This window comes from Vicugna pacos, chromosome 21 (genome assembly GCF_048564905.1).
Source record: "Vicugna pacos chromosome 21, VicPac4, whole genome shotgun sequence".
In the NCBI taxonomy this organism is placed as follows: Eukaryota; Metazoa; Chordata; class Mammalia; order Artiodactyla; family Camelidae; genus Vicugna; species Vicugna pacos.
Window position 1 is genome coordinate 17990674 of NC_133007.1, and position 13395 is coordinate 18004068.

At 46.7% G+C, this 13395-nt stretch overlaps 1 long non-coding RNA gene across 1 annotated transcript in view; it reads left to right on the forward strand.

Annotated features, from left to right (window-relative positions):
* Positions 1-162: 162 nt before the first annotated feature.
* LOC140688047 (uncharacterized) overlaps positions 163-13395 on the forward strand; it is a 31259-nt gene continuing 18026 nt past the window's right edge. Inside the window, exon 1 of the long non-coding RNA XR_012062734.1 lies at positions 163-223. This is a non-coding gene — a long non-coding RNA (uncharacterized lncRNA). The remainder of the gene's footprint in view (positions 224-13395) is intronic.

Below are 13395 nucleotides of genomic sequence, written 5' to 3' on the forward strand. Positions count from 1 at the left end.
TCACTCCCAGACTGCTCCTGGAAGTCTGCCCGCTTGGCGGCTTTCAAAGGTCTCACCCTTTCCCTGCGTTTGCAAGTGAAGGGGAGCCAGGGGAGAGCCACATGACAATGAGGTTGCCAGTTGACACCTTTGTGATGTCAGCAGCCTCCGGAGGCTGCCCGGCTGAGGGCGGGAGAGTCCAGAGTCTTCTTCTGGGTGGTGTGGGGGTGATTTGTGTAACTCGGTAAGCCGGCTGTCCCTGGGGAAGTCGGGGTCTGCTGCATGGGGCGGGGGGGGGGTGCGCATGGCTTCACTGTGTGTGTGTGTGTGTGTGGTATCAGCTCCCCGAGGAGGTGTGGTGGATTAGGTTGGACTGGACCCTCTGTGTTCCTCAGGCCATAGAGGGACTATGAAAGCCTCCAGTCCGACTCCCTTTTTTCACAGATATGCAGAGTGACCTATTGGAGGTCAGTTCTCATCGTGACTCTCCTCTTTGGGTATTGTGTTTGGAGAGGCGCCATTTTTGGGGGGTGTTGCCCGGAGAAGATAAGCAAGTGGCTGGGGGTGGGGGTGCTCCTTTGAAATGACGCAAAGGAAATTCCCTGATAAGGTGTTGCTCTTAGGATTGTTTCCAGTTTGCATACAATCCTGCCTGCCTTTGGACTCCATGTGTGTCCCGGTATTTAGTAACCTTTTGAACAAGTATAAGATACTTCCCCTAAAACAAAACCTAAATGTGTTAAAAAAAAATATGAGTGTAATGATCTGATCCATCTTACCATTTGTATTTTCTAGGACTTTTAAAATAGTGAATGCCTCACTGGCGCTTCTAGTATGAGTTTATTTATATTCATTAACTACTTGAGGGATGGTGGGAGGCGGGAGTCTTTGGAGGGAGAGATGGAAGGTCTGGAAGTTTAAGGGTTAGGATGTGTCACCCACTCTGTGGAGGAAGGCACACTGGCAGGAACAAAGAAGAAGCATCTCAGGAGTTAGAATTTATAGTTTGGAGAAAATAGAGGATTTCATTCTTTAAAACATTCATACATAACATAGCTGTGAATATTAATAAAGTAATGACATTTATATTTAGCTTAGCACAGAGCCTGGCACCTGGTAGGCAATAAATATTTATTGAATGAATGATGCGTGAATGTCTTTGATGGTTTGCTCGCTCTTCTTGTTTCTCTGCCAAGAGAGAAATTAATAAACTCAAGTGGATTTGTGGCTGGTTAGCTAATGCTTGATTGTGTTTACTTACTCAGCATTCCCAGGGTGACCGGCCATGAATTAAGATGATGACTTTGGAGTGTTTACCAAATTGAAAGTGACCTTATTTAAGTAGAAATTCCAAACACTTAAAATAATGACCCAAATGATAATTGTACTAATTGAAGCAGGATTTTACAGATAGAGACATCACCCTCTGCTTATAATTAAAAAAAAGTAAATTCCTGGCTGGATCTCACATGATTGCCCAGGGGAGAAATTTGGTACATGAAGTCTATGGGGAAGAATTAATTTCATTTCTTCTGCGGACTGGGTTGATGTGTGTTTTGACGGTGGAGATGCTTTATTCAGATGGGGCTGTGTATGCTGTGTTTCCTTCTGGTGGGGAGATGGTCACTGACTGGCCTACCAAGGCTCGTGGAGGGGTTTTACTGACGCTCCACCTTTTCTTCCATGCCTTTCTCTTTCTCTCTGATTCTTCCTTTCCTTGGGGGATCAGTGTCTCCAGGTGGCCCTATTTAATTTCCAGCCCCCTTCTGTAGACTTTCTCAAGACAGTAGCCTCCGGCTCAGGCCACATGATACAAGCACTCTCACTTAGAAAAGCTTTAGGTGGATAAAACACGCTAAAGCTTATTTACCGACACGCTTTGGCACTCTCTCTCTGTCTTGCCATTTTCACGGAGCATCATGAATGGTTAACCTCAAGGAATAGTCCTTTGGCTTGAGGTAGCTGTGTATTTTTTGGTCTTGCAGTCTGAATACCCACAGGCTAGTTTCAGTTTTGCCAGGTTAGACCAGATCCCTAAAATGTGTTCCTCAATTTGAGACCGAGTCAATATTAAATAGAGAATGAGTGGATTAGACAAAGGAGAATGGAAGAATTACCTGATCCCAGAATCTTAAAATTTCTTTTTTTCAAGGAGCATCTTGTGAAGCTCCTATTTCCGGGATCCTGCCTTGGGAAAACCGAGACTAGGCTGTCTGCCCTTGATGAACTGGTTTAACACCTCTGGGGCTTTATTTCTGTTCCTTCTTATCACACCACGTAGCCCCGCTTGTCCGGTGGCTGCGAAGACAGAATAGGCTCTTCCCAGGGGGCTGCTCATGCAGCTTCAGCTGCAGCTGCGTTGCCCTCAGCATGGACAGCTGTTTTATCAGCTAGCCTCTGTCCCTTGGGTGGCCAGCGTGACCATCCTTCCAGTAGCCCGGGTGGGGTATGAGGTGAGCGCGCTGAGAAGCCCTAGTGTCAGTCTCCCTCGCTGAGTCTGGTCTTGGGCAGGCTCCTATTTTAAGCCGTCTCTGAGAGGGATGCTGACTTCCCAGCCTAATGATTGTCCTTAGGTACCAGCGTGCCTCCAAACAGCCCTCTCATGATGCAAAATGCAGGTGGATTTTAAAATCCTTTTAAAAAGATTATAAAAGGAAAGGGCAGGTGACAGGGCACAATGGACTCAGCCGAGACATGTGATTTCTCTCACTGTGAAGCGGTGTGACTTTGTGACTTTCAGGGCCTTAATTTCCTTTCTGTAGAAGAAGACAGGATGCTCTCTAAGGTCCCTCCCAAATTTCAAGTTCCAGGAGGACCCAGTCAATGCAGGGAGAGGACAGATGCTTGAAGCTTTAAGACCCAAGCATTAGGGACAGATAAAGTAAGGATGACAAGTATTGCTTTTCTGGGGTTGCAGCCCGTAAATGTTAGGCAGTAAATATTGCACCCAGATGCATGGGTACAAGTGCTCAGGGAAATGCAGTTCTGACATACTTTTACTGCTCAGGAGAAAATAGCAGAAAGTAATACATGTGCCATTTTACCAAGTTAAAACTGCTAATGTGTTCAACTTGGTACTTACATGGGGTTAGAAACCTAGGGACACACAGGTTAGACTTTGTCCTGCTTCCTGGGCAGGGAATTTAGGGGGTTGAGGTCTAAAGGATGTCAACATTTCAAGGACGTTTGAGTAGGAGCTGCTGATGGTGTCCAGTGCACTCTAGACTTTTGACATTGTCTGAGCCCTTTGCAGCAAGGTATGGGGCGTGGGGCAAGTCCCATGGAAAGCAGATGATGATGAAGGTCTGCCTAGAAGAGAAAAAATACTCCCCAACCATGTTGGGAATCCTGGGGCCTAAGGGCTAAATATGTCTCTGTCTGTCTGTCTCTCTGTCTGTCTATCTATCTATCTATCTATCTATCTATCTATCTATCTATCTATCTTCCTATCTATCCATCCATCTATCTACCATCTATAATGAGCCTTGGGTCTGTTTTTAGTATCAGCTGGTGCCAACTACTTTTTTCTTTTCCCTTCAGGCTGCCTGAGTTCCTGCTCAGGAGATTAGACCCTTACAGAGTGCAGGCCAGACGAAATCACTCCAATTGCTGTGCCCCCCAGGGATGGCTTTGTTTTTGTCAGGCTTCATCCACATTATATATTTCTGCAGCATTTATTATCCAGAGGAACCCAAGGGGAAGCCTCGAAATCACATAATGTTTTGGGAGGATAGGATCGCATTTTCAGCTTATAACAAATCTATATCCTGTTGCTCACGTCTAGTCTTCTGTGAGTAGTCCTTATGCCTCAAATTCACGCTGGGACTTCGCCTGAGCCCATGGATGCAGGAGGGGAACATGGGCTCGCTTTGTGGATTTCAACATAGGAGAGACGACTGTGGTGTAGCGTGAGATCTGAAGTGAGACGACCCCTCACTGAGTGACTTTGTATAAGCACCTTGGATTTTAGGGGCATTCGCTTCCTTTTTGATGAAATAAGAATGACAAGTATTGCTTTTCCAGAGTTGTTATAGAGATTGCATGTGATTTAACATAATGTACTCTCTACCGTTTCCCATCCACCCTGTGTCGGGCATGTGATCCCCCAGCAACCCAGTGAGTCACGTAGCATGACCTCCATCTTACAGACGAAGACAAAGATGCTCTAGGAGGTGCCATTTGCCCAGTTTCACAGAGGTGGTGAGTGTTGGAAGCGAGATTTGGTCCAGAAAATTCTACTTTTGAGTGCAAGCCCTTAATGACTAAACTCTACCACTCCATCCTGTGCACACGCCTCAAAATGTTCATTATCGTTTTTACAGGATCCATGCAATAAATTCTCCTTTCTAGCATTGAATGGTATCTTGACTTTAGCCAAGATCCAAACCACTGTTGTCATAGGATCTATTTATACTTTGGTGTTCCTTGTCGTTCAGAAGTCTTATGACGCTTTTTAGCTTTAAATTCTTATACTGAAGTTTGAGATTGTTTCATCTACTTGACTCCTTAATGCCCAAGGTGACTCAAATTCCCTATGTAGCCACTCCTGTAAGTAATTCCTTCAAAGTTAATCTAGAACATGCTGAATCCCTTGAGCAAACCACTGGGCAGTGCATACTTATCAAAGACCCTGAGAGTGCTCATATGATGCAGGAAAAACAGATGTGGGGCATGAGGAGGGCCGTGTCCCAGGCTTCAGCTGAGCCCCTGGGACGTGCCCCGCCAAGTGTGGGTCCTTGGCTTCACTCAGGAGAGAATTCAAGAGCGAGCCACAGTTGAGTAAAGGTGGATTTATTTAGAGAGATACATCGAAAGGCAAGAGAAAAGCCACAAGGTGTGGGGGTTGGGTGCTCAGACTAGAGTAAAAGTAGGTACACGCTCCATAGACAGAGGGGAGAGAGAGAGGGCGGTGGTGGTGAGGCGCCTTGTTGCCAGTTTTTATGGGCTCAGTGGCTTCATATACTAATAAGTGGAAGGACCAGTCTAGCTAGCCAGGGGAAGGGGCTGGGATTCCCAGAAAGTTGGCCATTTCCCACTCTTTCACCTTTTGTGGCTAGCCTTGGGACTGCCGGGGCGCCTGTGGGCGTGTTATTCACCATGCTAATATGTTACGGTGAGCATATAATGAAGCTCAAGGAAGTCAGATCTCCCACCATCTTGAGCCTCAAGGCTGAGTGGGGGTTGAATCTTTCGCCATTCTGGTGTTAATTGCTAATTGTTAATTGTGTTGTTCCTTGAATGGCTGTGCCCTGGCCCCTTCCTGTCTCAAAACCACTCTAGTGGAAATCTGCCCATAATCCAGTGTGGCCACCTACCCTCTGGCCTACTCTTTACAGCAATATTCAATACTGAAATTCTAAGGCAGTGAAGGCCTTTGCTGGTCTCTTCATCTATACCTCACGTGGGCTTGTGGGAAGTCAGGGGAGGACTGAGGGCAAGCGAGTCCTGTCTCTCCTTCAGCACTCCTTGTGGACATATTTTCAAGAAACTCTGTAATGTGGGGGGTAAAAACACTGAGCACAAGAACTACAGGCAGACTACAGGTTTCTCGACTTGGTGCTACGCAGGGGGGTCACCGTGGAAAAGGATAGTACCAATCCTGTGTGAGGCTGGTGACAATGTCTCTAATTCCCCAAGTTTCCCTAGTGTTTTAATTTTTAATTTAATTTAATTTTTTTAAAAAAATAGAGATATTGGGGATTGAACCCAAGACCTCAGGCATGCTAGGCATGCGCTCTACCACTGAGCTATACTTATCCCAGCCGCCACCCCCAGTGCTTTTAAAAGGCTGTTAATTTTTCGGAGGCTCTGGCTGTCAGAGCTAAGCAGAGTGATAGGGTTATCTCCTTGTGCTGTTCCTGAAAGGGCAAAAGGAAAAATGGAGGGAGAGCCAGGGGGCTCATAGGAAGAAAGCCTCCTGTACCGTGGGCCGTGTAAGGTCCCATGATGGCTCTCAGGCCCACTCCCATGGGCAGGGTCTTCCTAGCGCTTCGCTTCCTAGCAGACTGAAGAAGGCACTTTTAAGCCCTGGCTGTAATCTTGGTAACACCAAGTCAGAGGGAAATAGCCACCTGAGCAATGGGTTAACTTGGTATTAAATTCTTTTGCTTCCCTTGCCAGCCAGTCATGCTCTCCATCTGAGCGCTTCTCCACGAGAGCCCCCGTGAGAGCAGATGTGAGCAAGAGATCCCCTCTCCCTTCTGGGTGTCCTTAGATAAACCTAAATTAATCTAAGTATCAGAGGCTTGGGGTTTAAATAGTCCTAGTCTGTCATGGGGCTTAAATACCCTCTGCTTCATAGATCTTGCTCTCTTCCTTCCTGGAGAGCTTGCTTCAAATGTGTCTCCACTCCCCAAATCCTAGAGGGAAAGTCAGGAAAATGTTGATGAGAAAATCCTGGTCCACGTGTCCTGCTGTGTCGTTTGGCCACCCACCCTCACCTGTGTTCTCCCAGCTTACAGCTGCCACACTTCCGTGTAGAAACAGTCCACATTGGGTTCCTTCTGAGATAGATTCTTTTGCTGTTGCCCTAGTAACAGAATTATTAAACCACGTTCCAGCCCCGGGAGTATTTGTGCCTGGTGAGGTAATGTCTGTCGCATCCAGGCTTTCTTTTCATTCCCACTCCCACCCCCTCACTTCAGGCCCCCGGTACCTCACACTTAGACCGATGCGCTCTCATCCTCCCTGGCCTCCGTGCCTCCTGTCCACCCTCCCCACTGACTGGGGTGGCTTCCAGCTCAGCAACACCCTTTCTCAGGCTCAGAGATTCAGTGTTGGCCCATTTCCCCATCAGCCTGGCATTCAGGTGATGGTGGCCCCCACCACCATTCCTAAAACCCACAGCACTCCCTGTGCTTAGCAGGACAGATCATGGTGGTAGGGCAGTGACAAGAAGTGGAACCAAGAGAAACCAAAAAAGGAGAATCCCATAGGGTTTGTCTAGTAACTGGTTGATTAGGAGGTAATAGATTGTGATGTGTAAGAGTATGGGTTTTGTAATTAAACTGTCTAACGTACCTAGCTGTATGACCTTGAACAAGTTACTTAACTTAAGTCACAATTTTCTCAAATGCAAGAGGGGAGCAATGATAGTGCCTTCCTCATAAGTGGTTCTCTGTACAAAAAAAAATTAAAAATCTTTTAAAGTGCTTAGCTTAGCATCATAGAAATATGAACATATTCACTGAACACAGAAATACACCAAAAATGTTAGCGGTGATGGTGAAGATGGCAGAGAAATGGGGAAGGGTGGTGGGATGAAAAGTAGAACTGAGACTGGCTCCTGATTAGGTGGAAATCATGCAGGTGGAGAATCCAGGTGCAGAAGGAACAGGTCTGTGAGAACAAACCATGCTTCCATTTTTGGGGTTGTTGAGTTGGAAGTGTCCTAGCTCACTTTTATTGAGTCTCACGGAGTGCCAGGCACCATGTTAAGCCCATTGGCTTCATTATCTCATATAATTCTCGAAACAAGCCCTTGAGATGAGCATTGTTAACACATGGCAAGTTTAAGCAACCTGCTTGCAGATATTAAGTAGCAGAGCTGGGATTTGAACCCAGGTCTTTGTGTCCCCAGAGGCTGCAGAATTTACCACGATACACACTGACTTTTCAATGTCTTTACTGTAGTGGTGAAGTCAGTCCTTTTAAATGTGTTATTTATTTATTGTGCTTTTAGTGCTCAGATGGTCTTTGGGGAACATGATGTTCTGCATGGCTTCCTGTCTACACAGTGCTCTGCCTCCCCCTCTGGGGTCCCCGTTTGTAGATTTGGTCCCTGGCTTGGGGACTTCTTCTGCGGTGCTCTCCTGAGCTCGTGCCCAGAGTCAGTGATTCAGTGAGCAGCTCTCACCTTGTTCTTATTGCCTCATTCCCAACCCCTCCCTGCCCCTCATCCCCAACCTGGGGCCCTTGGCCTTGAAGTGAATTAGCATCTCTGAGCCTCAGCTTCCTCCTCTGAACAGATGAAGCAGTTACAGAATTGCAGTAAGCGGCAAAGGAAACAGATGTTCCTTGAGGAAAAGAGCTGTTTCCAGTTTCTCTTTGCATCCCCGGAGCCTGGACCGGAGCTGGGCAGATAACCGGGTGCTCTCTGAGAATGGCCAGCCAATCGCATCTCCTAGTGTATACGATGCAAGGTCCATCCCTTTTGTTTGACTTTTCTAAGATTGCTTCTTTTTCCACTTGTCCTCCTGTTCTGGGGTGGTTACTCCAATCTATTTTGCTTTGGGTTTGACTTCTTTAAACTCTCGAAGCCAGCTAAACCACAATGGCAGAACTGGGTTCTAACACTGGGGTTGGCTGCTGGGTGTAGGCCCTCCACGTGGGGCGGGAGGGGTGAGGAGGCGGTGGGGGGTAGCAGGTGTGGAGGGACCAGCAGGTGCAGGCTGGGTCATATTTCCTCTACAGACTTTCTATGTCACGGGGAAAGATGCTCCAACAACCTAAAGGACATGAATTTACCTGTAGTAAATGCAACCTGGGTGCTATGGTTAAACCCCAAAGGCCAATGGGATGGTATTAGGGGGTGGGGCCTTTGCAAGGTGATTACGTCACATAGGTGGAGCCTGCATGAATGAAGTTAATACCTTATAAAAGAGGCCCATTCTAGCATGTAAGGATGTAAGAAGTTTGAAACCTGGAAGAGGGCCCTCTCTCAGCCATGCTAGCACCTTGAATTTCGACTTCCAGCCTTCAGAAGCATGAGCAATACATTTCTGTTGTTACCAGACACCCAGTCTGTGGCATTTTTTTCCGCTTAGCAGCCTGAACACATTAAGGCACTGGGTACAATGAGCTGGTTTTTGACAGGAGTTTTCTGTTCTTTTAATAACAATGCTTCAATGTGACAACTTTTAAATATTTTCCCCCCATAATTCCAGGTACTTTCATTTTCAATAACCTGCATATGGATTTCAATGCTATTTAATTAAGTCCTAAACCTATAAAAATGCACATTTAATACTCAGAGTAAAGCCTGGACTTGTTTCCTGTGAAGATAAACAGGTGAGATAGCTTCCTGAGCTCGGAGCTCCGAGATAATTAAGATTAGTTGCCATAGAGAGAGAGACAGAAACACATTAAAATGTATCATGCTTTTCTTAGGAAATTCATTTAATTAAATATTCAGGGCCATCAAATCTACCCAGACCCAGATACCTATTCATCTGTTGGTCACATAGCCTCCAGAGTGATCTTCCTTTGTCAGCAAACCTCTCTAATTGCTCCATTCCTCTGCTCAGAAACTTTTTAATGGCTCACCATTGCCCTGTGGACAGATGACGTTCCGTCTTATTAACGCGTGCTATTCCAGGTCTTTTCTGATCTGACACAAACTTCTGTTCCAAGCCTGTTTTTTTTTTGTTGTTGTTGGGGGTTGGGGTGGGGAGGAGGTAATTAGGTTTATTTATTTATTTATTTTAATGGAGGTGCTGGGGATTGAACCCAGGACCTCGTGCATGCTAAGCATGTGCTCTCACTGAGCTATGCCCTCTCCCCCACAAAGGTTTCTTACCACCCAGCCACTTAGGTGCTTGCTGGCACCTGCTGGCACGAGCTGGCACAAGCGTTCCAAGTCTCTCTGCGTTATTTATGCTTTGGATTCTTTTTTTTGTCCTCTGTTGGCTTTATGAGTCCCTTTTCACCCTTCAGGACCCAGTTCAGATTCCTCCTTCAGTTTTAAATGCTAGGCCTTTTTGGATTCCTCCAGACAGACTTACCCTTGGCTTTCTTGGACTTTGCACTTTTATTACAATTCCACCACAATGTACCATAATCATATGTTTTCCCCACTATACTGTGAGCTCACTGGGGCCCAGGGACCTGCTCATTATATAAATATTTGTATATTCCTATAATGCCTAGCTCATACTAGCCCTGATCACTCTCTTGTTGAAGAGAAATGAAGTTAATGGCCTTATACTGCCTGTTGATAGTGTGTATTACTATGTTACGTAGGTTTTTTGAAGTGAATGAATTATCTGGCCCCGATCCTTTTCTGGTGCTACGTATAAAAGTTTCACAACGTCCTGTTGAAGGAAGATTGTCGCTGCATACCTGGCAGCAGTGGTATGAAGCTAAAACTGGGGTTCAAGGATACCCTTTTGGTTAATGGGTAGAAAGATCAGAGTTAGAGGCCATCAAAGAATTCCTTCCTCCACGATACCAATAGCATCTTATTCACACTCTAAATACTCAGCGATGGGAGGTCATATAACATGCTGCTTAAAACATGAAATTTAGAGTCAGGTGGACCTGACTTATCAGCTGCGTGACTGGCAGCTTCCTGAACTCCTCTTCCGTTTTGTTATCTGTAAAATGGGGATAATCATATTTTATTCCCACAGTGGTTTTGAAATATTCGGGCCACATAATTAACAGGGAACTTGGCACATAGGAAAGTGTTCAAAAAGATAGCAGCCATTAATTCTGCTTGATTTTATAATCGTTCTGAGTTATTAATAAAATGTATATTAGCGACACAGAAAAATGCAATAATGTAAGTTCCCCCAAAGAAATTGCAGTCATAGTTACTAATTTGCTGGTGCCTTAGAATTTGGCTTGCTACTAGTAGTTGTTTGTGTCCTGTCAGAGGTGAGAGCCCATCGCAGAAGCATTCCAGGAGACCTGCTCGGCTAAGGCCATCCCGCAGAGCAAGATGCTCAGATACCTGCTGTTTTGAGCACAGCGAGACCAGCAGGCGAGGTTCCTGGACCAAACAGTCCAGGTGTGCGTTTAATGAGGCTGGGGCCCGGCTTGGTGGCTACAGACCTTCAACACAGCCACACAAAGTGCACACAAGGCAGGCAATCTCTCTGCACACAGCACTGGATTGCATGAGATCACTGCCCCCTTCGCTGAATGGGAAACTCTTGACAATGAACTTTCTGGGGAGCATTACATGATGGCTACGTCTGAAGCTGCCTCTTGATTCTCCATAGAAGACCTGTAACCCCCAAAGCTTATCATTCATTTTGACCATGAGAGAGAGAGTGTGTGTGTAATCTCTGATGGATAAATCCAAGACAAATGGAATCCCATGTCCCTGATGTTTTCTTAAACATTCCTCTCTGTGATGGGGCATCACCATAGAGAACAGTTGCTTTGTTTCATGTCCTCTGCTTTTGCAATACTTTGTTTTCTTTTTCTTTTTTAGAGTTAAGCTACTTTTGCAGTCAACTTCAAGTGCACCCGATTCTGGTGCATGGGAGGGAAACGATGTGTGTGTTGAGGTCTGTGCAGGAGGCTGAGATCTGAAGAAATTCCTAGTGTGTCCCTGTAGGTCCCAAGTGTGCTCAGGAGCTGGTCCCAAGCCCTGGTAAAATCCATGAGAGGCCAGTGCCCCTTCAGAGCCTCCAGAAGGAACTCTGGCTACAAACCTGTTCTCTTCCCACCTCTCCAGTTCTCCTGGAAACCACGCGTGGGGCCAAGGGGCAGGCTAGCTGGGTGGACTCTCATGGCAATCCAGCTGGAAACAGCCTAGAACCGGGAACTTGGAGACCCATTAGTCCTGGTGCTGTCAGAAACTCACTATGCGACCTTGGGCAAGTCCCTCACTCTAGGCTTCCGTTTGGTTGTGTGAGAAACACTGGAGCTATGCCTCTGGGGCTGGGGTTCTGTGGACCAGGTCAGGGATGAGCATTGGGGCAGGAAACAGCCCCTTCACCTCCTACTGAAAGGCACGTCCCAGTTGCCCTTTACAGATGGCGCTGTCTAAGCTAAAGATGCATGATTCTGAGATGGGTGCAACCTGGAATTGGCAGCCTGGGGGTTTGGAACAGCTGAGAGTCACCGGGAAAGCAGGGGAGATGTAACACGGATACGGCAAAGCTCTCAGCTTCCCTGGGAGGGGAGAGGAGGGGAGGGGAGCCTGTCAGAATAATATATTTATGTGATATCAAACTCTGGTCTTTGGTCTTGGTGGTTAGGAACCTCCTCCCTGCAAAACAAAACCAAACCAAAACTTGGAGGATGTGGTGGTCTCCATCTGGAGCAATGACTGTGGACTGGAGACATCTGAGGACCCTGGTGGGGCAATAGGGCAGGTTGGAGAGTCTGATCAATAAGGCAAAATGTGTCCAGTTAGAACATATGACCAGCCAGAGGGGATTTTCTTTCTTAATTGAAAAGGTATTTCGTGCCCATAGGAAAGAGTTCAAACAGTTCAAATAATTATCAATGAAAATTGCATTTCCCTCCTACTGCCTCCTCTGGACTCCATTCACAGAGGCAACCCCCTGTTACAGTCTGTGCGTCCTTCCCGGAGTAGTCTAAGTGTCATCTTCCCTTTGTTTTTTACATGACATACGTGTCAGAGATTGTCCTGTACTGGCACTTACACTCATTAATCATTTAGGCATACATCTGAGTGCCCACCAAGGCACTGACTGTTCCAGGCACTGAGAACACAGCAGTGGAAAACAAGACGGGATCTCGGCCCTCGTTCACATTCTAGTGACAATACCAGAAGATGCACAAGCTAACGATAATTATGTAATATAATGTCAGGTAGGGACAAGTGCTGTGAAGGAAAAGGAAAACAGCATAAAGATAGAAATGATGGGGACTCTGTTGGATAAGCTGGCCGGGGAAGGTCAGCCTGGGGAGACAACATAAGAGATTCATAACCCATGCCGAGGGTGGGGGTATGAGCTTGCCAGGTAGAGGGAATAACACGGACCAAGACCCGGGATGAGCGTGTACCTAGCGTGTTTGAGGAACAGAAGGAGGCTGCTGTGGATGGGGCAGAATGAGATGGGGGTGTGATGGGAGAGGAGGTCACAGAGGTAGGCAGGAGACACAGCCCATGATGTCCTAAGTGATATATGAATCCATCGGGTGGTTTGGCCAGGGGAAAATAGTGGATATGTTTTTGAAAGATCCTTCTGCCTGTTGTGCTGGTGGACAGGCAGTCAAGGGGCGGGAGTGGAATTGATGGAGACCAGGTGGCTGTCACTATAATCAGGAAGCAGGTGACAATGGCTGGGTCTAGGGTGGTAACAATAGATTTACATTTTGTGAGTAGAGCCTACAGAATGTGGCGTGTGAGAGGAAGCAATCAAAGTGACCTGAGCGAGTGGATGAATGTTCCCCATTTCCTAAAATGGGGGGGTCTATGGGGAGGGTGGGGCCAATTTGGTGGGGATCACTGTTTCCTGGCTTAGGTGTGCTATACTCAGGGTGGCTGTTTCATGTCCCAATACGATGTATGAGTCTGGAGGGCACGGCTTTAGGTTAGGGCCGGAGATGATAAAAATTTGGGTGTCATCAGATATTTTAGACCCTGGACCCAAATGGGCATCAGGAGCTGAATGCAGAGAGAGAATGTAGCGAGAAGGCTGGGATTGGTTTGTGGTCCCTCTGACATCCAGAGGTTGGCATCAAGAGAAGGGACAGCCAGCAATGGTGACTGAG